The sequence below is a fragment of the Clupea harengus genome, chromosome 4 (assembly GCF_900700415.2).
Source record: "Clupea harengus chromosome 4, Ch_v2.0.2, whole genome shotgun sequence".
Classification (NCBI taxonomy): domain Eukaryota; kingdom Metazoa; phylum Chordata; class Actinopteri; order Clupeiformes; family Clupeidae; genus Clupea; species Clupea harengus.
In genome coordinates this window covers 18,239,375-18,264,364 of record NC_045155.1, presented here as the reverse complement: position 1 = coordinate 18,264,364, position 24,990 = coordinate 18,239,375, and the positions used below count along the sequence as shown (strand labels likewise).

The window sequence follows — 24,990 nt, the reverse complement described above, 5'->3', positions numbered from 1 at the left end:
CTCTGTACCATGACCAGTAATTATGTTTGTCTGTATTCAGTAGGCCAAGTTTTATCACTAGACTTTTTTACCACAGTGTTATCTAAATTGGCACATCTTCTGATGGCTATGCATTTTAAGTCACTGTAGGTAATTATGGATAAGAAATGGCAATGGCTACCTTAGTGGGGGCATGTGTTCTTGTCCTCCCAAATGAACACAGCCAGTGGTGTTGACAGTTCCACACAGTTCACTGCCAGTATACATTGGGAACAGGGGGTTAAAAGAAAAAGAAAAAGAAGAATGCTGTATGAATATCATTGCCAATATATTGTTTAATCAACACTCTGTAGGACTGTGAGGGACCTGGTCTGTGTAGTGTGACAGAGATGAAATAAGGCTCTATTGTTTACTGTTGTCTCCTGTTGTCGGTTTCCTTCTCATTATTTGCATAATGTCTGACCTATTCCTGGTAGCCTGTCAATCCCTCCACATCCTTCCTAATTAGTGGGAAACAGATGGGGTACATGACAGTCTGTACTGACCGCGTGGCACTGAACTGCTGCTTTCAGCAAATTTCATTACCTCTCCCTTTCAATGGCAACTTAGCCGAATCCAGACACTCGTTTTTTTCTCTCCACCTTCATCGGCAGCTGTTACCATCTTCTTTGTGCTCACTCCTCTTCAGATGTCTTTGTGTGTGTGTGTGTGTGTGTGTGTGTGTGTGTGTGTGTGTGTGTGTGTGTGTGTGTGTGTGTGTGTGTGTGTGTGTGTGTGTGTGTGTGTGTGTGTGTGTGTGTGTGTGTGTGTGTGTGTGTGTGTGTTTGTAACTGCTGTACGTCCTTGTCAGTGTTCTTGGACTGGATGTCCTTGGGCACCTTTGCTGGCCCACCTCTCCGGCTTCACTCGCACGACCATCACGAGGATCTGAGCGGTGAAGAAAAAGAGAGAGAGAGAGAGAGAGAGAGAGAGAGAGAGAGAGAGAGAGAGAGAGAGAGAGAGAGAGAGGAAGTGCTGGGGCCGAAATGAGATTCATTTAGCCCAGCCTTTAATTGCAGAGCAGGAAGGACTTTGATGCTGTTTGCGGGGCATCTGCTTCCCTTTTGATTTGATTGTAAACTGGGATTAATCAGAAATGGGTGGGGGTGGAGGTGGTGTTTAATGTTCTCTGCCAGATCTGAAGGAGCCTTTTTAAAACTACACTTGCTCATCTAAACGAGAGGAAGTAGTTGCTTTGCTACTAGGTAGTGGTGACAAGCCATCTACTGCATACATTATTGTTATTGATGATGAGTTTCTGTTGATGCATTGTTTATATCTCCCGACAGAGGAGGGACCTCCAGTATGGAGGTAAGTGTAAACATATAGCATCTCTTACATGACGGGGCATTATCAGAGTCCATGCAGATGGAAGCAGAACATACCCCTGCCATGCACTGAGTGGTGAGTGCCACTCTTTAAGTGTTTTCTAAATCTGTCTTCCTATCCAGGGCACGTATGAAAAAGGAGCACCACATCCTACTGGGAAAACAGCTATGGGACAGCCGAAGGGTTTTTAATGTGGTTTCCACTTGTGCGACTATATATAGTATGGTCCAAAGTCCCTTATTAACCTACAAAATGAGGCTACCTTGTACATCACACTCTGATGGTTCCTTTTATCCACTTCAATCAGATAACTCAGAACAGGACCTCTATAGTTATCGAAAAAGTATTGTCAGTTGCAAACGTCAAAGCATGGCATGTATGTAGCATGGCGTAACCCATGCTAGGATGCTTTTATGTATTTAGATAAATATAGATTCATTAGGGAATGCAAGTCTTTAAATAGCCAATGGGTATGTCGAAAGGCATGCAAAGACCTCACATTTGTGCTCTACTGTTGGCATAAGGTTCCTAATGATAATCCTGTTTTAAAAGATGCATGGCACACGCAGACAGTGAGGCTATGTAGTGGCATGTTGTTCTCAGGACATCCACCTACTCACAGTGTTATAAATGTTTACCTATTTGATTTCGGCAGCTTTGCTGCAGGCTGATTGATCCAGAATCAGATGTATTAGGAAAGAGAAATCAGGACATTTTAGTTTTTGTCATAAACATCAAATTAATCAGTGCCACGTGATTGACCTGTGGTGGCTACTGCAGTGTGTGTGTGTGTGTACTGTTTTTTTTAGATACAGAACACACCCAAGGCACAGAAGAGAGTCTGACTGCAATGCTCGGTCTGTCATTCCAAACCCCCAGAGCTTGTGGTCAAGGTTTCGATTCAGGGGTGACGGGGGATGGGGGTTCTCAAGGTGACCTCCTCTTATGCCCCCGCCCCCCAAAAAGAGCACACACAAAAACACACACATACACACATTTCACCCAACACTAGTAACTGGAAGGGGTCATGTTTGCTTGCAGGCCATCCCTATGGAATGTTGAACTCCAAGAATGAGACGCATGTCACCCAGGGCTGATAGACGTTTGTCCATGGGCATTCTGATTGGTGGATTGGGGAAAGCTCTGAAGTACCTGTTCTTTTAGCCACTTGCTACTCTGCATCAATGCAATATCTCTAAACCTATGTATCTACCTAATAATTCTGTTTGACTGAGCAATCATACTGATGAAACAACTTTTTTTATTCTCTCCCTTTCTCTATCTCTCTGTCTTTCTTTCTCTCTCTCTCGCTCTCTCTCTTCCATCTTGGTTGAATAAACATATGAGATGAAAGTTTTCATTCTTTATTCTGTTTAGCCATCAAAACAAAGCTTTACATATCCCCTTAAAACTGCCATTGTTGTCTTATCTCTTAGCAACAACACAATGGAAATAAATGGTGAAGAGTCCCCGACAGGATCATTGCACTGTATGCAGAGAGGTAAAGATGCAATCATATTAATTGCATTACATAACAATTTAAACACATGATTGATGGCTAGAAAACCACACAAGAACACTCAACCAGTTCAGCACTTCACCAGTTTAGCTCTGCTGCACCAGGACCCATCCTTAAGCTGCTGGCCCTACTCCCGAAAGCATTTAAGTGGATGCCGTCTGATTTGTGAGCCTTTGGGCATGGATGACATGAATTTTCCATGGCGGAGAGAGGGGGAAGCCCATATACAGCTGTCAATGTTATAAACAACCCTCCGGCTCCGAGCGGATTCCCCACTCTCCCACCGGCTTCTCTAGCACATTCAGGTTGAAGGCAAATGGGAATCTGTCTCTTTTGCAGTCACAGGGAATAAATAAGATGGCTGGTTGGACCTTTTTTTTTTTTTTTTTTTAATTTATTTCTTTTTCTTTGTCTGCCCCCATTCTGTCCAGTCACCTTCATTAATTCAGATCCCTCTATTTCCTGCCACACCGCCATGGCAACACAGATGATTTTAATCAATTCTTTTACAAGCCCTTCCTGTGCTTTGCTGAATGAGATGATGGAAATGCTTCCTGTTTTGCTGGACTACCCCCCCCCCCCCCCCCCCCCCACACACACACACTCATACACACACACACACACACACACACACACACACACATGAGCAAAACACTCACAAAGAGGCAGACAATCATGCATATGTGCATATTTTAAAGGAGAGAGAGAGAGAGAGAGATTTCTGATGTTGCCATCTGGCTACAGAAGCCTGGATGGGTGGGATGGTAGACTCGTGGCTTTTGTTGCTAATCAGACTGTGGGTAATCCTGAAAACAACTAAACATGAAAATGAGAAAGGCAAGAAATGGCATTTCATGGATGTCACATGTTTAACTCACAAAGAACAAAACCATTGAAATGTTTAAAAAGTGAACTAAGTGCTTAAAAAGAAGCTGATTGACTACTTTTGAACAAAGCGAGCCCATTTCTGAAGCCTCTGCACTGAAATCTGCATCTGGCCCCTCACTGAACAGAGGCTCCCTTCCATCGCCCCATGCTGAGATAATGGAGTCCATTTCCCCTCCGCTTTGGCTCAAAGCACAGTACAGGCATGGGTCAAGAATATGACAGCATGCTCTTTTTAGCAATAAAAAAACAACAACACTGAGTTGCACTGAGACAACTGGTGGCCTGCAGGCAACGTTAGCGTTAGCCCCAAACCACAGTGCTGCACCTTCTCTCTGGAAAACAGCTTTGCCAGATGGATCCGAAGAGCAGATGTGAACAAACATCTCTCTCTGGTTCTCTATCAGACACATCTGCAAGTGCAGATCCATACTCACCAGCCAGAGTAACATTTTGGGATGGATTGAAACCTCCAAACATGAGGGTAAAGAATGATTATTGTTGGGGAAAAGAAACTAGCCTTGTGCTACATCTTGTGAGGTCGGTTTTACTGCAAACAATGGTCTGGAAACTGTGAGTTGAGAGGCAATTTAGTTGAATTTGAGGGCAATGGTTTTGGGCGATCATAAAAAACAAAGGCATTGAAAAGGCACTTGAAAATCAGTTGAAACACCATTCCTGTGTTTCGTGAGATGTCACAGAAAGATTGGTTTTACCTATTTAAATTAATTTTATTCTAACTGTGTGTTCTGGAAAGTTTGTTTAATCTTTGGCACGGGTGCCCTGAATGCTTTGATTTTGAGGAGAAAATGTTGTTGTTGTTGCTGTTATTGTTGTCTCCTCTCCCTGCTGGTTTTGTTAAGAGTTTGGCTTACCAGGCAGCTCCTCTAAGCTGGGATGTGATGCTACGTGGCCTGCATCCATTAGTGATGCCTCTATTCCAAATTCCTATGTAGGTCTTCCAGTGAACAATTAACACTGGGGAAGTGAAAACACACGGGCAATGACACGAGAGAATCTGTGTGACAAAATAAACACTACAGCAGGGCCTATTTATCAGATGCAGTTTCAAGAAAGTGCCTCGTCATTATCTTCCCAACGTAAACTCTCTTCAGGGCATGGAAAAACTGTTTCGGAAGGGGACCTTGAAGGCTGCAAGACAACTCTGGAGTCCATCCAAACTTTGGGTCAGCAGGTGATGATTATCTCTGATCTCCACCCCCCCGCCACCCCCTCCACCCTACCAGTTTGGCCTCCGCCTCCACTAATAAGTCATCTATGTCGGCCAAGCGCGGCTCCATCGCCTGGGTGGCCCCTCTGCCCTTCATCCCAGCTGTCTTAGGGCGTCCGTGTTTAGTAACTAGGTCATGCTGTCTTTGCCAGCAGCAAGCCTCGAAACAGACCCACTTTACATCTCTCCATCTGAAATCCCCCAGCGTGGAATAAAAGGCCTCCAAACGTCCAGTGGCTCCCTCCCACCCCCCACCCCCCGAAAGATCATTCAGCAGGTCAGAAGTGGACAGAAGAGGAAGGGTCAGAGATAGAAAATAATGTTATTCTCACTGATAGATTCTAATTTTAGAGGAGATAGCAGATGACCAGATGACCTCATTTGCCAGAGTTGTGTGTATTTTTGAAATGTCTGTTTAAAAAAAATTACCTGTTGACCACGGCATAACATTAGATGGAGGGAGGATCAAAAACATCAAATACATCATACTCATAACACCTTACAGCCCTCTACCCCTTCCTTATGAAGGCTGCTAACATTGGCCACATTTGCGTCTTTCAATATGAAGTAATTACTAACCGAACGGTCGAGGTTAGTAAGTTGTTTATTTTATGTCATTTTTCTCTCCTTTCTTTTTGTAAATGAAAAGAAATGGTAATTGTAAATAGAAAACATGTCGTTTTGTTGAGCTCTCCATTCTCTCACGACATAATGTGTTTCAGGTGTTGCGTAGAAACCAATTCCTTGCTAACTTCAAGTTACAATGATCAATAGAAAACGGACAACACGGCTCAACAAAAATGGCTTTAATTTAAAGTAACAACAAAAGTGATTCAAACTATAGATTCTAGTCTTCATCATCACTTTCAATAACAAATCTTCGCTTCTTCTGAATTTTCTTCCTGACTGTTGATGTTTTCATTTTCGTCTGGATAGTAAAACTCAGACTGAACGCTTTCGCTCATTTTGAAATTTTCGACGGAGGGCAATACGGATCCATAATGACCGGTGATGAGGGCAATACGCGGGTGGCATGACTACGCATTAGCCAATTAGAATGCTCATACTGTCGTTGCCATATAATAAGAATATGTAATCACCTCTATGGAAGTAAGTAATTGTGCAGATGAGGTGGAGCTCAGCTCTTTCTGGCTCAAGCTGCACTTTGACCTCTGGATACAGCACACCAACACCTGCTGCAACCACAGATGCTGCCATAAGAGCAACGCATTGAGATATAGAGTGGAGTACATCATTTAGATTGAATGTATATTTAGATATACAGTGGAGTACATAATTTAGATGTAATGTATAATCTAGTTATGTGGAGTGGAGTGGAATTCATTTAGATTTAATGTATATTTAGTTATACAGTGGAGTTCATTTAGATTTAATGTATATTAGTTGTTTGCTATATTTCAGTGCCTTCTCAGAGGGTGGAAGAATCAATATCCAGTAAACACAGCAGGTAAATTAATTATGTATGTCCTGTTTTGAAAGGAGAGGTCAATAACTTACCTTAACGTCAAGTGATGCATCAATTTCTAATCACCTTAAGTAAATGGGAATTGATGAGAAAGACCATTGATTCCATGTTCATGTATGAGATAGAGATGTAACGCCGTATAACCATATTCCCCTGACTGATAGAGATGTGATGGCGTATAACCATATTCCCCTGACTGATAGAGATGTGATGGCGTATAACCATATTCCCCTGACTGATAGAGATGTGATGGCGTATAACCATATTCCCCTGACTGATAGAGATGTGATGGCGTATAACCATATTCCCCTGACTGATAGAGATGTGATGGCGTATAACCATATTCCCCTGACTGATAGAGATGTGATGGCGTATAACCATATTCCCCTGACTGATAGAGATGTAACGGCGTATAACCATATTCCCCTGACTGATAGACATGTAACGCCGTATAACCATATTCCCCTGACTGTGAGGAGAATCCTATGATTGGGTCCAAGCCGATGCATCTTTTCTTAGTACTTACTTGTGTGCAGTGTTAATGTGGTATTAAAAATAGATTCAATCTGTCCAATTTGCCTTTGCCTTCTGTGTATGTGTGTGTGTGAGTGTTTATATGTCTGTTCTGTGTGTGTGTGTGTGTGTGTGTGTGTGTGTGTGTCTGTCTGTCATGAAGGTGTTAAGGTGATGATTAATTCAGATATGACATTACCAATTGCCCTCAGACTTCTCTGCTTTGACACACACCACATGTGGTCACAATCACACCATCTCCCTCCTCCCTCCGCCTGCTCCTGGAGGTCACACACATGATCTGATGTTGATTAAAAATGCTTAAATATGATGGCCTCAGTAAATCAAGATTCCTGCGTTGTAAACACCATGCACTTCATTTAGGCAGAGGTGATGTATCAGGTGAGTGATAATCCTTACACTGGCACTTACAGTCACTGGCTGTTCTCGGCTATTTCTGAGCTTGGATGGATATGAGAGAAGAAGCCTGTTCCCCATTGTCATATACCATTTATAAGCCGCTGCATCTCCAGTGTTCACATTTGAAGATTACTGTTCATTAATTAACTTCTGTCTCCGTAATCTCCACTCTCCACAAAATATTTCAATGGTTTTCAACATTTCTGAGCAGCAGCATTCTTTTCAGAGGATTAGAGGATTGTATTGAGCAGCAGATAAAAGCAGACTATGTCTTTTTTGATGATAACAGCAATTTTTTCCTCCATAAATTAATTTGCGCTATTAACTTTCCATTATGCAAGATATGACTGACAAAAGCGTTTCTCTAACGCATTTTATACAGCTATACAAGTTTTTGTGTAATGAAGGATGTGAGATGTAACAGCAACAGTTTTGATGTAAGAGTTCACACTAGAAGTCACACTGTGCACTCTCAGCCATTCAGCCATTTCTCTTTGCAGAACAGTGGAATGTAAATAAAATAAAATGTAATGCCTGCACACTCCTTAGTGTTTCCTGCAATGCTATTCATCTTATGAAATAAGAAATGTGATAATGTTTAATGTATAATTTGCTCTTTTTTTATTTCAGTCAGAAAATAGCCTTCAGGTAAACTCCACAGAGATAACTCTTAGTTAGCTAAAAAGGTGCTAGGCTAGTAGTGGCTAACTCTGTTCCCTGCAGTACAATGACATACCTGTGTGGGTTTTGGTCTCTACCAACCAAAACATTGTGCTGAGAAGCCGCTGCCACATATGTACTGTACACACAAGTCAAACACATGCTATGGCATACCAGTGATGCTTACCAGAGCTTTCCTTTATTTTATATTCAGTTTGCACACTGGTCATGTGGAAAATTCTCTTGTTGTTATCAATCACACAAAGGTGAAGAAAAATGTAACCACAGAGAAACAGTGATGATGACAGCAACCGAAGAGCCTTCAGTTTATTAGCACTTCATCTCTAAACATCACTTGCCCTCTGCTTTCAACTCACTTTCTCTCTCTCACACACAAACACACACACAAGGTGAAGAAAAACGTAACCACAGAGAAACAGTGATGATGACAGCAACCGAAGAGCCTTCAGTTTATTAGCACTTAATCTCTAAACATCACTTGCCCTCTTCTTTCAACTCTCTTTCTCTCCCTCTCTCTCTCTCTCTCTCTCTCTCTCTCTCACACACACACACACACACACACACACACACACACACATACACTCTCACACACACAGACAGGAGCATACACTCATGAACAAAGAGGGAGAGATATAGAGAGCGAGAAAGACAGAGGAAGTGGAAAGAAAAGAAGAACATAACAAGAGAGACAACAGATAGTGCTCCCACCCGGCCTCTGTGTCTATCACTCAGTTTAATTCCCTCCATTTTGCTTCTGCTCAGTGGAAGGCTCTAAATCCCCTGAGAGGCCCTCATCTTCATGATACAAAAAAATACATGAATCCAAATGCAGGAAAGGAGGCAGTGTGCGGCTCCTATAACTGTTCCTGGGATTTAATTTTAGACAGAACAGAGGCTTGTCATCAGTAATTATGACAGTCCTTTCTTTGTGTCCTGATTTGAATGACACCGGGGGGTGGGAGGGTACAGAAGGGCCACAGGAAGATCAGAGAAGTGGAACAGTCCATGCAGGAGGCACAGGGTCACATTTTCCATATACCAGCAATGGTTATCGGTTAAGTTACCAATGCATCTAAATGAAAGCAAGCAGGTTTATATATTTGTTTATAGGCGTGTGTGTGTGAGTGTGTGCGTGTGTGTGTGTGTGTGTGTGTGTGTGCTGTATGTGTGTGTGTGTGTGTGTGCGTGTGTGCGTGTGTGCTTGTGTGCCTGCGTGTGTGCGTGTGTGCCTGCGTGCGTGCATGTGTGTGTGTGCGTGCGTGTGTGTGTGTGTGTGTGTGTGTGGGCTGTATGTATGCATGTACCATATGTATGGATTAATGTATGTATGCATGCATGCCATCTGTCCGTCCATCCATCCATTCATCCATTCATCCATCCATCAATCTGTCCATATATCCATCCATCTATCCGTCCATTCATCCATCCATCCATCCATCAATCTGTCCATATATCCATCCATCTATCCGTCCATTCATCCAACCATCCATCAATCCATACTTACAGATATGCATCCTGAATTCAAGATTACCAACAAAGTCAACTTGCATCTTCACAGAGATTTTAGACAGTGTTTCTTGTCTGAGAAAAGACACACAGTGAGTCTCTACCAGTCATACACAAACAGAGAGTGTTGAAGCAGCAAATCACAGCTACCAACCAGCAGCTAGCATCCTCTTGGGCTCTGCTATTTGAATGTGTCTGTAGCATATTGCTCTGCACTTTTGGGAGACGTGATCATATATGAGTGAGGAAGCACACACACATACACTCTGCAAAAGCTCATGGCGTCAAACAAATTCACCTGTTCCTTTCACAGAGAGACTGCTACAGCCAACTCATGTTGGGATGATATAGCATTTTGTGTCTACAAAATCACAGAACTCCATCCAAAAAGCCTGAAGACATTCAGGCCCAAGATAGCACATGCCTATAAAGGAAGCTTTCCCAAAGAGCTTCTGTTCAGCCCAGCTCATCATACTTAGATACTTCCAGGATGACAAAGCTTTTTGTTCAAGTAGATTCAGCAGAAATGAGACTGGCCACCTGTGAGCTGTGCAGTTTCCGCCTGTACACCCGTAACCATGCCTACAGCAGCAGTCAATGCTGGGTCTTGAAAGAGCTCTGGAGGGGGCTCTTCCCCACCCCAGCAACCAGCCCTGAAGACATATGTCTATTCACTCTGCCACAAGCAGGAACGCTGTATTACGTAAAAAAAGAACAAACCTGAACTGTACAGCTGAAAAAACTCTGAAAGACAGTATAAATATATCCAATTGATATCTGGGGACAACAATGCTAGATTGTAATCATAAATTCATCTGCATAAGCGGGACATAAGAGGGGACGCTGAATGATTAGCCCCAACCCTGAACCCTACCCTCAATGCTCCCTCTGATTGGCACTGAATCCCTTGATATCACATCTGTGGAGTCAGAGGGGTCAGTAATATGCTGTGATGTGATTCATGATTTCAGTTGAGTCTTCCTATACCATAAAGGCCCTACACAGGCAAGAGGTTTACTCTGATGGTGTTGTGGTGTGATGCTGGTTCAAGAGGTTTACTCTGATGGTGTTGTGGTGTGATGCTGGTTCAAGAGGTTTACTCTGATGGTGTTGTGGTGTGATGGGGGTCCAAGAGGTTTACTCTAGGGATGCACCGATACCACTTTTTTACAAACCGATACGAGTACGAGTATTTTTATTTGTGTACTTGCCGATACCGAGTACCGATACCGATACTTCTTAGATTTGGTCTCCATGAAAGTGCAATTAATTTGGAGGCAGATTTGATTTTATCCTCTGCAGATTATGTCAAGCCTATTGTACAAAATTAACAGAAGGCTATCCCAAGCCAAAAATAAACAGAGCTTTCTGGTTTTAAACCACAAAAAAAGCCTTCAAACAGACAATATCATCACATTAGACAAAATGCAAATATAACCAGATAAAGGCAATTCAATTTGCTGCATAGTTAACAACACAGTCTGCTTAACAAAAAGTGAACAGAACTATTACTGGATTAGCACAAGAGCACATTTCAGTTACAAAAGTATCAGAAGAATCTCCTGCTCAAGTAGGCTACACAAACAATCACTTAACCTATGTGGCACAGTCTTTCTCTCTACCTCTCTCTCTCTGTGTGTGCGTGCGCGTTTTTTTCTTTTGCAAGACGTCAGTTAAGATTGGTTACTTCGGTCTTGCGCCACTAGCATCAGTGAACTCTGTGTACTTAGCACTATGGTGTGTCTTCAGGAGTTTAATCAAATTGCTTGTGTTAAACAAAGTACTTTCCTTTCCGCCCCTCGACACCGTAGCAATGCAGATCTTACACTGTGCCTTACTCCTGTCGTCGTCATTTATCTTAAAATGAGCCCAAATCGCCGTTAAGGCAGCATAACGGAATTGCTAATCGCTAACGAGATGCTAGCAGCTAAATTTAGCGAAACCTGTATACTGAAATACTTTGACACTATGACAAACTTTCCTAACACAGTCAAACATCAAGCAAATGCAACACAAGACGGCAAATAAGCTACTTACTAGTCTGGCAGAGAGTGGTAGGACAGGTAGGACAATACATCACATTTTATGTGCCCGGCCAGTTTGATGCAGTGAAATACTGATGAGTGGTATCGGTGCTTGGTATCGGCAATTCAAAACGAGTACGAGTACGAGTATTTTAACGAAGTATCGGCACCGATACCGATACTGGTATCGGTATCGGTGCATCCCTAGTTTACTCTGATGGTGTTGTGGTGTGATGCTGGTCCAAGAGGTTTATTCTGATGGTGTTGTGGTGTGATGCTGGTCCAAGAGAGGAGAGGAGTTTTTCCTCTGTTTGGTTGCCACTTTTTGGTGCCACCATGACCCTCCAACAGGGTGACAAAGACTTATTGCGGCGACTCAATAATGCATGATGGCGGAGAATAAAAGTGACAATCAAGGGCCTTTAGTCCAAAAGCATGACTGAATAATTTATAGAAGGCTCTGATTAAACCAGACCACCATGTCCAGAGGGAGAGAAAGAGAGAGAGACAGAGAGAGAGAGAGAGAGACAGAGAGACAGAGAGAGACAGAGAGAGAGAGAGAGAGAGAGAGAGAGACAGTGACAGTGAGAAGGAGGCAGAGAGAGAGAGACACAGAGAGAGAGAAAGAGAGAGAAAGCGAGATAGATGTTACGCTCCACCCCACCCCCCATCTCACCTCTGGCCCCCGTCTCACAAAAGGAAAAGGATGAGCGATGTGTCTGTCCGTTGAGTAAGACAGCGCCTGAATGGTGAGAATATGGCTGTGATGCATCTGTGGCCTTGTTTAGCCATTAGCCAAATGTATTGACGAATGCAGGGGTGGGGGAGAGGAAGAGAGAACGACAGAGAGAAAGAGACTGAAAAAAGAAAGGGTGATGGGAGAGAGAGGAGGAGGCTTGATAGGGAAGGAGAGTCAGCTGGAGAGGGCAGGAGAGAGTCAAATAGACAGAAGGAGAAAAGAGAGAGAAAGCCAGAGAAAAGATGGAGAGAAAAGAGAGAGAGGACAATACAGAGACAAAGAGAGAAACAGTGTCAATGAATTAGAGAGAAAGAGAGAGAAACAGTGCCAATGAATTAGAGAGAAAGAGAAAGACAGAGACAGACAAAGCATGTGTGAGAGAGTAAAAGAGAGAAAGACACAGACAGTGTCTATGTTCATGAATGAGAGAGAAAGGGATTTGGAAGATTTGGAGATTGATCTTGAGCAGCCTGGAAGCATGTTGCTCATGTGATTCATCAGAACAGCCTTTCTCTCTACCTCTCTCTCTCCCTCTCTTCCTCTCTCTCTCTCTCTCTCTCTCTCTCTCTCTCTCTCTCTCTCCCAGTGCTGGTGGTTGAGATGCTCATGGCGTGCGGATGATTCACTGTTTAGTCAGGCCTGTGGAATCTTAATGCTGCCTGCCCCGAGAGCCACCTCAGGATGTCAGGTGCACACCAGACAGCACAGGAGCCCTGGGTTGTTTCTTTTCTTTTTTTTTATTATACTGGCAGTTATTAAACACACTCCAACAAGGTAATTTCCTCATACACACACACAACGCAGATATATAAAAAATACACACCCACAACGTCATGCCCCTCCATAGACACATATACGCACAGATACCTACATACACACACACACACACACACACACACACACACACACATGCATAGAGGCAGACAGACAGACAGACAGAGAGGTACGTACACATGTGTGCAAATGTACACACACACATTTACTTTAGTGCGGTTAGTCAGCTGAACAGGGTGTTTAAAGGATGCGAAACGTGTTACTACTCTCCCCCTTGCTTCCTGCTTAAGTTATATATTCAAAACATACAGGGCGCTTCTGCGGGAAGCATTACTAGCTTTATAAAGCACTAATCATATATTCCATGAGGAAGCATCACTGGCTTTATAAAGCACTAATAATATAATCCATGAGGAAGCATCACTGGCTTTATACAGCACTAATCATATATTCCATGAGGCAGCCTTTCCAAATTAAAAATCAGGATATCCCATTTTTCCCAATTAAGTTGATCATCATGCAGCGTTTACTGCCAAATCTTAAATAATTATGGAAGTAATTAGTGATGTTTATATTCTCGTTTTTCTAACAAAAATAGAGTTTACGACCACCTCAAGCTCATTAGTATCACTGGCTTTCAAATTCCAGTCAGGAAATAAAGGAATAATTGGAAGCCTGTGGGACAGCAAACTCACACAGCAACACTTTACAAGGCATCATAAAATAAAGTTGCTGATGGCTTTTGTTTCAGTGGAGAAAGTTATATTTGTGTGTGTGTGTGTGTGTGTGTGTGTGTGTGAGAGAGAGAGAGAGAGAGAGAGAGAGAGAGAGAGAGAGAGAAAGAAAGAAAGAGAGAGACAGAGTTGGATATATGTGATGAAATAGAGATGATTTTATTTGAGAAAGAAAGAGAAAGTGATTTAAAGACAACAACGCCTCTCTTGGCTATGTCAAGAGAGGAGATAAACCTCTTACAACCAGTAGCCCTCCCCAAACGCTTCAAATCTTTAATTTTAACGAGGGTCCTCCCTCCCTTCAACATCCCCCGTGACATTTTTAATAAACTGCTAGATTGACATATTTCATCTGCTAGCCATGGCAAATCTTTTAGCGGCTCCACATTGCTGTTCCACAGAGGGAGGGAGATCTGGTAGAAACAACAGCAATGCCACAGAACACATATGCGCAGGGGATTTGGGTGAAGTGGAATCGAGATGGCAAGGTATATGGACAGGTGTTTCAGGTATATGGACAGGTGTTTCAGGTATATGGACAGGTGTCTCAGGTATATGTGATAGATAGATAGATGTGCCTGTTTGGAGAACAGTGAGCTCAGGTGCGTAGGCAGCCATGCACGGTGTGTTACACCACGACAGCTTGCCTAGGCTGACGAGACATTTTTCATCCATCACTGTTGTCTAAAAATATCAGTGTTGGCCATTGACGTTTTATATTTTTTGTAAAACACACAGTTTGCTGTTATGTAATCTGAGTTTTTCTTCTCTGTTATGTTAAAGTGGTTGCTTAATCTCCACTTAATTATCACTCCTTCAGTAAAACAAAAAGTGTACTTTGGACCATTTTATTCCCATAGATTTTCAGAAATTTGAGATCATATTAAATTGAAGCCAAGAGCACAAATTGTTCTGAATAATGAAAGCAAGGTTCACTTGGTTGTTTTTTATACATGAACTGAAATCCATTCAAAGCACGGCCGCAGGCCAATTTGATCCAGTCCAAACAATGATTGATTGTGCACATTCCACCATAATGTAACTCAACGCTGGATTCGGTGAAGAAAAAATATCCTTTTATGTTTCCCCAAATAAACATAACTCACTGTATATCCAATACATAATCCAATTTATTTCACAAATACGGCAGCATGCGACTTCAGTAAACAAGAACTAAAATTGAACTCAAAATTGAACTTAAAATTCCAACTCAGCTCATTCATGTATGTTTGTCCTTTATTCCTATTGTGTCAAACCACAGAGCGAAATGAAAAAGATTTTCCTTTGCCCTCTCAGCACTATCTGTTATCAGTCCATCAGGGCGTGATGACTGCCTGCATTCTCACATCTCTTCTTGAAGCATCTTTAACTTGCTGTCAGGACTTCTAAAATGTGGATAATGGTTGCCAGTCAGGTAAGCAGTCGCAACAGGATATGCAGTCCTCTTCGTTGCAGCGTTCATCCAGTCTGATTTGATTTGATCATATCCTTGCACAATGTTATCCACACCATTTCGAACTGTCAATGAGAAAATCCATCTGCTCACCAGGAAACATAGCCATTCATCACTCTGGAGTTGGATAGAAGTATAAGCTTGAGTGGAATCCAGTACATGCAGATGGCAACACTGGAGAAGGTTATATAAGTTTGGAAGTATGTTTTTGTTTTTAGACAAATCAGATTGGTATCCATGTATAACATAGACCACCATATTATGTAAATGCTATTCCCTGAGTAAAGAAAACAAAAACAGAATTTAATATGATTGATATCTTAGGAGGTGCAAATAAATCTTCAGCTGGAACATAATAATTGGAACACCTCCACTATTTACGGAGAGTTCGGATTCAACACGTAAGCAAAACAACCATGCATGGAATTCTATGGGAATGGAAGTTTAAAGTTTAGATGTGTGTCATCTTGCCTCTTAGACTTTTAAGACACAGGAAGTACTCTTGCACCTGTAGGTTAAGGCTTCATAAAGATTTCACTTGATGTTACATTTTCATTGCCCTTCAAATATAAGGATATTTCTGTGTATTTGAGCATATTTTTTCGAACCCTACAAAGACAGGAATGGCTTGCAAGTGCACAACACAAGACATTTACTGCCCTCTTGTGGTCACACTGACACACATCCTCATGGGGGAACATTGTACTCCAAAGTATCTCCTCTCTCTTTTTTCCCCTCCTCAGCACAAAAACGACAGAGGATTTCAAAGCTAACACAGGGATAATAGGACCAGCAGGGTTTTTTTCTTGCAAAAGAGAAAAAAAGAGGTTTCATTCAGCCTCAGATTAAAAAAGAAATTCATTGTCTCTCCACACAAAAGGCACAACAAAGGGGCTACGACATTCTATCCACCTAGCCTCTGACAACGGGGCAGATATGCGGCCGCGATGGAACAGAAGCCCTTTTGTTGGCCGGTATTAATGAGAGCTTAAGTTTCCACACAGCCAGTCCATTACTGCACTCGTCAAGGGGATCAGACAGGCATCCGTCTGGGTTTATTGACCATGCAAGGTGGATAGGAGAGGCGAGGTGGGGCGGAGAGTACAATGGCATGCATGCCCACCTATACTTCCTTCGGAGCTCCGGGTACAAAGGCACTTTTACGAAGGACAGAAGTTACATTCTGCTTGGCGTGCCTATTGAGCAGTGAGATGGTATTAATGATACCGGCCTTGCTGACACAGTAACAGAGAAAAAAAAACTCTTTGTAGATTGCTGGTATAAAGATGTAGTTTGTTTTCAGGGACACTGATGCAAAGCCTGAAAAGCAAACTGTTGAGCCTTTTTTTTTTTCGTCAGAGATGATTCCAGTTTCTCTGTTATATGTGGTATTACCAGATGGGGGCAGCAGATGAGAAGTGTACACTCAACAATGTAGACATGGAAAAAGCACTTGAACCTGCACTTTTGGCCGGCAAAGAAAGCCACGCTGCACTTTCAAGCATACAAGCTGAATACCATGTTCTATCATTGTTTCTTATATTTCCACCACACTGTTCGATTTTCTATTACACATCCAGATCATGTGATACAAAATCCACATCAAAGGTCATATAAATACTTTTCTTTGATGTGTAATTACGTTCAATCATGGGTAGAATCAAATGACAAGTTTTCACACTGAAGACTGTTGGTACTGATCCAGAATCCTGATATGCCCAAGTATCATCTGGATTCCAGATTCATGAATGGGCTTGTCAAGGACTAACTGTCTAACGAGCTCAGGTCGGACAAATAAAAGGTGATGATATGTGAATGGACATCACACGCTCTGACGCACCCACCCACACATGCAAAAACACAAACATCCCATCGAATACAATATGTTTGACAAATATACACAAACAGAGAGAGAGACAGAGAGAGAAGGAGGGGCATATGACAATAGACTGATGCAATGTTCTGGAAGTCCAGGAGTTGCCATAATGGTCCGTAACATCTCCACCTCACTTACAGTAAAATATAATCCCTATTACTGGTAACAGTGTCCAGAATAAATGCATCACTGAATATTTTCCACACTACCAGCCCCATTTTAACCACACACGCGTAATTACAGTCTCAAAGGAATGACATTATTCAACATTTTCTATGATGCTGTTATTAAGGTCCATTAAAGAGTATGTGTTTTATTGCCAAGGGTTGTATTACTCAATTTCAATCTCAAGCCACAGCCACTTGCTTTGATTGAAATCCATTATACAAATATAGTCATAAAAAGCCGCAAGTTTCTGACAGCACTTATAAAAGCTTGCCATCTAGAGAAAGCTGTAATTATCCCAACCGCTGTTATTACAGTGCAGGCTGAGGAGAAAGTAATCATCAGCGCTACCTGTTTCTGTTTCAGTCCTTTGTTAAGTAAATACTCCCAGAGTCCTCACTGTCTCCTCAGTAGACCATTCCGCCCAACTCTTGACTCATCAATTTAATTATTTTGATGGCTTGTGGACTCAGCCCTCTCTGCCACCAAGTGTGATATTCTATCGTGGTTTCATTCATGTTTCTTTGTTGCCGCTTGCCACTAATGAGGTAAAGACAGGCCTTTCTTAGTGTTTGGCAACTTTGGCAATTAGTCACTCAGCGCACCCCAAAAGGAGAAAGTTTTGGAATGTGAACAGCAGGTAATGTGATAACTTGCCTGTAATTCACACGAGCACACAATCACGGGCTCTGAGAATGCATCTAACTTGTTATTACAGGGACTCCTAAGCGTCCCTCACACTCGCCTGGCTTGGTCAGTGAATACGACAACACCAAAGCTACTATAAGTGACAAGTTACTAAAGATAACACAATCTGTTGTGTTTAAAGAGGGCATTCGGAGAAGTCAATTCTGAATACACAATGACTTCTGTGTATGTGAAGAAAGCACAAGCAAATACTGATAACCACTACCACAAATCATTGCTGCACTGTTTTTATAAAGTGACAGACAGCTTATGCAGGATGTCATAAACAATGAATCCAAAATTGTTAAGCAATTGCAATTGTTTAACAGGCCCATTATAAAGGAATTTGAAGAAAATGGGATTTTACCCTCAATGCCTGTATTTTTTGGCATGAGTGCCGGTCACCCTTAGGCATGCCCGTGCGCATGCAGTTCTATTGGAACAAATATGAAACAATTCGGGTTCTGCACTGCGTCGAGATTCTGCCCTGCATTAATCAATGTCTGAGTCTACTTAGCTGCTTGTTCAGGATCCAGATGTAGTACTAAGGACGCCTTAGCAGCTGCCCTTAGACAAACTTTGGAAATGCCACATCAACAGTTGGATGGAACTTCTTTTCTTTTTATTCATGTGTGATTTTGGCACTGCAAAGATGCATCTAACCAGTACAATTCACATTCAACATTACCATTTGCAAGCTGCCCAAGCAAACCACAGCACCATTTCTACAAAGTTGTTGTTTTTCTTTTTTAAATGCCCCCCCCCCCCCCCCCAACAGTGGCTCTCGCACAGCTTGGCCTCGATCCCAGCCGACACAGGCCTCGTTGGGGGACATGGGACCAGTGGAGCTGTCCTCCTAAGTGGCTGTGGCCTGTTTGATGTCCTCCCAGATTTCAAAGCGAGACACCCGATCTGCACCGGAGCTGCCTGGTGGAGGGGTGGGGGTGGGGGTGGGGGTGGGACAGCGAGGTGTCTCTGTCCGTCCCGAACACTGATGGGGCAGTGAATGTGGTGGCGGGTGGAGGGAGAGAGGGCGGAGGGGTTTTTGGCACAAATACCTGCCTGGCCTCTCCTTTGCTTGAGTTAACATGTAATACCTGTATTGTATTTCAAGAGCCAGGTAGAGACGGAGAGGTGAGTTAAAAGCTGGGGGCCATCAGGGTTACTGGGGTAAGGCGTTTAAAAAGGAAAAGTGAACTGGCTTTAGCATAAGCCGAGGTTATCGACTGGGCATCTTCAGGGATTGGCTGCTTTGATCTTCCTGATCCTCTTGATGTAGAGTCTGATTCTGATATTTAATTAATTATTTCATCGCTCTGATCACAAGACAGCATGTGAAACGGGCTGGGCTTCCCAAAAGCACCGTGGTATTGCAATAGCTGTCAAATCCATTTTCCAAGAGCACTTAACGCTTACCAATGTTTTCAGATCGTCCAATATTGTTTCTACTGTGTATAAAGAGTAACCCGGAGCACCAATTAAATGATATACAATGAAGTCAGCTTGGTAAATACCTTCAGATAAATGAGTTAAAGCAACAGATACAACAGGAACAGGAAATGTTTGTTTAGTCCGAGTCCTGTGCAGACCATTTGGCAGACAGTTAGAGTTCTCTGAAACTATAAAACAGTAGCAAGCACTTAACCATCTTTTAACAGGGCTTGCTACACAAATGCATGGAACACTACTTGGAAAGTTGAATCTGTGCAAAGCCAGCCACAAAAGCATGACATAAGCCTTTTGCAGTTCGAGAGAATTTCTCTTCAGCTGTTTTATTTACCCCCAGTGAGTGTGTTGATCCTCCTGCAAATGCACTGTTAGTAAGCAAAGCAGACCTCTAATCTAAGCAGCGTTTGAGCACTCACTGCACGGACCCGAGTGAAATGGGTCATGAGACTGTCGTCTAAATTTGTACATCAGTCTGAGATTGCTTTTATTTTGGGTTTCATTCAAGGGATTTTCACGCCTTGAATAATTGGTCTGCAACACGCCATGTGCAAGCTTTCAGGAAATCGACATTTCATAAGCAAGCAATTCAAAGAAGCTTTATTGGCATGAATGTTTTTTTAACACTATTGCCAAAGCAGATTCAAACGCAAGCATCTCATGGGAAATAAATAATGAAATGCACTTTAACTTGAACCCAGATGTAGGGGGCTAGTAGGAGTGTTGTCTGACCACTGAATTCCCGTATCACACACCACAGTTCCACTGGAAGGACACCACAATTTAAAATACAATTTTTTTCCTTGTCCCTCTCAAACACAAGCCTACTCTGATCATTTGCTCTCAAATCTGATAATCCTGGTCTCATGCTTTCATAGACATATGTCACTACACATAGACTTATATATAATAAGAGGGAATACCGACAATACCTCTGAGATTCAGCCGTCAAACATAGTTCCCAAACAAGTGACAGCTCATTTAAACCAACAACCACTGCTTCAGGGTCATAAACTCTACAATTCTTTAGCGGTTATTGTGAAACACCAGCATTTGGCTGATCCTGTTATCTCTCAGTCATCTCTGTCTTTCTCTCTCTCTCTCTCTCTCTCTCTCTCTCTCTCTCTCTCTCAGACAAAAAAAGAAAGAAGAAAATGCAAGCACAGCAAGTGTTTTAGAGTGTGTTGGTTGCCAGGAAGGCATGGGATTTGACAATCGGCACCAGGTTTGGTTCCATCCAAGAGCAGGGTCGTTGTCTCTGGTCGGCTTTCCAGCCCACACTGTAAAATGTGATGTGCATGCCACTCTCTCCTTGTTGTGTGCTTTTGACTGTCAGGACTGTAACAGTTGAGCTGAGGAGTTGAGGAGAGGAGAGGAGAGGAGAGGAGAGGAGGGGAGGGGAGGGGAGAGCAGATCAACAGTCAGGCCTGAGTGACAGCTGAAGAATAAGCAGGCAAGTTTCATTTTCACAGATATGCAAAGCGTCAGGACTAACTGTCAGGAGCTCTCGCTGGGAAAACAAGGAGCTATCCGCACCTGGCCTTAACATGCCATCTAGAGGAATATATTTTCTGGATAAGAATGAATGCATGTTTTTGCAAAGTGCGAGCATTCACATCACGCATAGCCGCCAACATGTGATTGATTGGTCAGGCCACTTCCTGAGGTAGACTTGCTCTGTGAACACAATCCATAGAAAATGTTTTCAAGAATAACAATGATTACTCGTTTTTGCATGCAAGACATCTAAGTGCATCACAATGCAAACAGAAGGCAGAAAGTGAGAACGCATGCAAAAGCGTAAATAGTAAGGGGTCTTAGCGTTTGTTAAAATCCTGGTGAGTTTGTTTCACGTTTAATATCTTGGATACTAATGGTTCATTGTTTTTTGTAAATGTAAACTTGCGACCAGCTTACTGTATCTATTTGTGGAAGTAAAGATAAACTACTAAACTGTTTGTCAGAACTACGTCACTTTGACTAAACTACAGTCATTTTCCTGCCAAATGCATCAGTTGGCATCTGCTACAGCTAAGACTTTAAGACATGCTTTGAAGAAATGAAAACAGACTTTTTTATGTAGAACAATAACATAAACAGAAACCTTTTGAGGTACTTATTTAGTTTATTTAGCATGCGTTTTCAAAAGCACTTATAATTCAATGTTCAACTGCTTCCAAATTACACAAGAACTAATCCTTCTGCCATGTGTAATTCTGACAAGACGTGCAAAATGTTACTTACATTGTTGTTCTTTTCCTTATGACTCAAGAAAATATTAATTATTACTTAGAAATATTCACATTTTTCTAATCTATGGATGATTTAGGTTCTATCAGTTTCAGTGTATTTCGCATTACAGCCAAATGCCTCAAGAATGCTAGTTCATGAGTACCTCATGATAGTTTTAGAGAGCTAGTTGATCTAGCTGATGCCATGGTATGCTTAAATGATCATGATAAGTGATATCTCTGAATGTCTGGTGGAATTTAAGCTGATTTGCCTGGAGGTTTCTTTACAGGCTGCATTTAAGATTCCTCAAGAACATCTTGATGGCTTTCAGAGCTGGGATCGCAGGCCTTCAAGGACCACCCTAAAAAGGATTATGTGAATGTTTATGAATATTTATGGACATCCTCAAATTGTTATGGTTGCCAGGTGCATGATTTCCTAAGAGAGGCCCAGGTCAAACACCATATGTCTCTAATGCACTGTGGGTGTGAGGGTCATGAACCCGCTCTCCCCCCAGAACAATCAGTGGCTCTAATGGTTTGCGGGTGTGAGTAATCCCTGTGGCTGTGTCCTACAGCATGTATGGAGATCATTTATGTATATATATATATATATATATATTGTACAGTCCGGTTGTATAATGTTTATGTTTTCCTGTTAAATGTTACATATTGCACAACACAATTACAGTAGTCTGTAGCCACAAACGAATAGCAAAGATTGAGAGGTAAAACTACTCAGATAATGTATTTAATTACAGAACTCGCCAATCAGATGTTTATGTACACATATATTTTCACTAGACTCTTTTTTAATGTTGGACAGTGACAGTGTTGTGCAGTTGATTGAAATGCAAACTGGCAAAAGCACCTTCCAAGGGGACAGAACTACACACACCGATATAGACAGCAAAAAAAAAATGAAGAAAGCAAAAAAAGACTAAAAAAGGAAACTGGGTCAAAGGAGCTGTGTTTGTGAGCTGGAGAAGAGGGCTCAGCAGCAGCAGGACGCAGGCTTCACTGGAGAAGAGGGCTCAGCAGCAGCAGCCAGACGCAGGCTTCACTGGAGTGCTCTGTATTTTCAGGGAGCCTCCACCCGTGGCCCTGGGGCTCATCCTCCTCTTGATCTCCACAGCCATGGTCATGAAGGCCTGCTCGACATAAGTGGCATTTTTGGAGCTGGTTTCCAAGGGATGTAGCCTGACGATGTCATACTCATAATTCTAGTCAGAATATGAGTCTGATATCGCTCCATTGGGCTGTGATTATGGGGCGTGTTTCAACCGAACCAGGAGAAAAAATGCCTCTTCGCTCAATTGGTTACCTACAACCAATCAGAACAACGTAGTATGTGACCAGGGGCAGCTGATACATTACACTTTTACCGGATTCCGTAGGAAGGAAGGCAAAAACATCTTTTCGATTGACAAATGCCTTAATCGCGTTTCTCTGTTCCTCTTTCAAAATGAATGCACTGTCAATGTCTAAATGGACTCGAATCTATACATTTCAGCTCTCCAGCGGCAGCCATGTTTGTTGAAAACGAATTCAACTCGTGTGTTGGTGACGTGGTTGGTTACGTTACTGTTGATCATCTGTCCATCATCGTATAAAGCCCGCCTTAACAATTTGATTGGTACGGCCGATATCGAGCCGCAGATAATTTCTCCTCAATGGAGTAATGCCAGACCGAACTTCCCAACCAAAAAAATGGTGGGCGGGGCTAAGTTCGGTCTGGTATCCAGGCTACAAGGGATGCCCAGGAAGTCTGCAAATTCCTTTGCTGTTGTGTAGTCCACCACTTTTTTTGTTGTCAGGTTACACTTGTTGCCAACCAATAGCTTGTTTTCACTGGTATAGCGGCCAATCTCCTGTAGCCACTGTTTAACGTCATTGAAGTACTCTTAATCTGTAACATCATAGACTACAATAATGCCATGTGCTCCTCTGTAGTAACTGGAGGTTATTGTGTGCTCCTCCTCTGTAGTAACTTTATTGTTTTGAGGTTATTGTGCAAAACTGCTCCTGCCCTGCCATGTCCTAGATTTCCATCCCTTCTTTCCATTTCCTCACACACACACACACACACACACACACACACACACACACACACACACACACACACACTCACACTCACACACACTCACACAAACACACACACACACACACACTCACACTCACACTCACACTCACACACTCACACACTCACACACTCACACAAACACACACACACACACACACACACTCACACTCTATAGTTCTTATTTTGAAGTCCACGCCAATAGTGCTAATGTAGTTCTCTGTGTCATTTGCAGATGGGAGGAGGAGGCGGGACTTTCCGACGCCAGAATCATCAATTAGCAGCAGCTTGAATAAACAGTTATACTCAGGATTCATTGTGGCTTGACACTCTTAAACCACTCTTCTTTTAAGATGGGACTCGCCTTTAGATTTGGTAAACAACAGCACCGCGTTTCACAGATTTAAAAAGTAACTAGAAGACGAGCTACTCCCCTAGAACCAAGGCACCTTAAAGGCAATATACTTTTATTTATTTATTTGAAATCACAAATATCACATTTTGCTCTGTATCTGTTTATAAAAATTTGATTAGAAAGAAATATAGCCAACTTGATGCAGCATGGTGATTAATTAGTATTAATCAGTGAGTATTAATTAATATTAGTGTTTTATCATTCCAAATTATTTGGTTTAGGCTGAATTCTAATATTTTGGCCATTTCCCAAGAACTTAAATAAGAAGAGCATTTTTACTGTGACAGTTGAAGCGATGTTAACCTGATACTACAAAAGTTTTTCCATTGAATGTTGCTCTAAATGAAATAGAACTGTGTCTTCGTTGAGTTGAGGAATGCAACAAGACATGTTATAAAGATTAGATGAGATGCATCTAAAGCCGAAGATACCGATGCATACGCTAGCCTGTAAATAGACAGTAGCCTACGTGTTAATGACCTATCTTGTCTTAAACAACTTTCTTGGAATAAACTGCACACCACACCACACACTAACTTAAATGCTGGCTAGCATTAGCTTTTTATCCCTAGACTATTGTAAGATTCAATTTTGACTACAAGATATTTAGCTTTCTAACATAGCTCGCTAAACTTGGACGTTTCTTGCCTGGTATGCATGCATTGTGTAGGCAAATGTTCCAATATTTAAAGAATGAACATACTGTGGTGAGGTAGCGTGGAAAGAGACACAGTGAGAGAGAGATCTCAGGTTTCAAGGAAGCTCCTGTGCTCCAACA

General features: G+C 42.2%; 1 pseudogene; it reads right to left on the bottom strand.

Annotated features, from left to right (window-relative positions):
• Positions 1 to 22,364: 22,364 nt before the first annotated feature.
• Positions 22,365 to 24,159, bottom strand: LOC105906393 (annotated as a pseudogene).
• Positions 24,160 to 24,990: the final 831 nt, after the last annotated feature.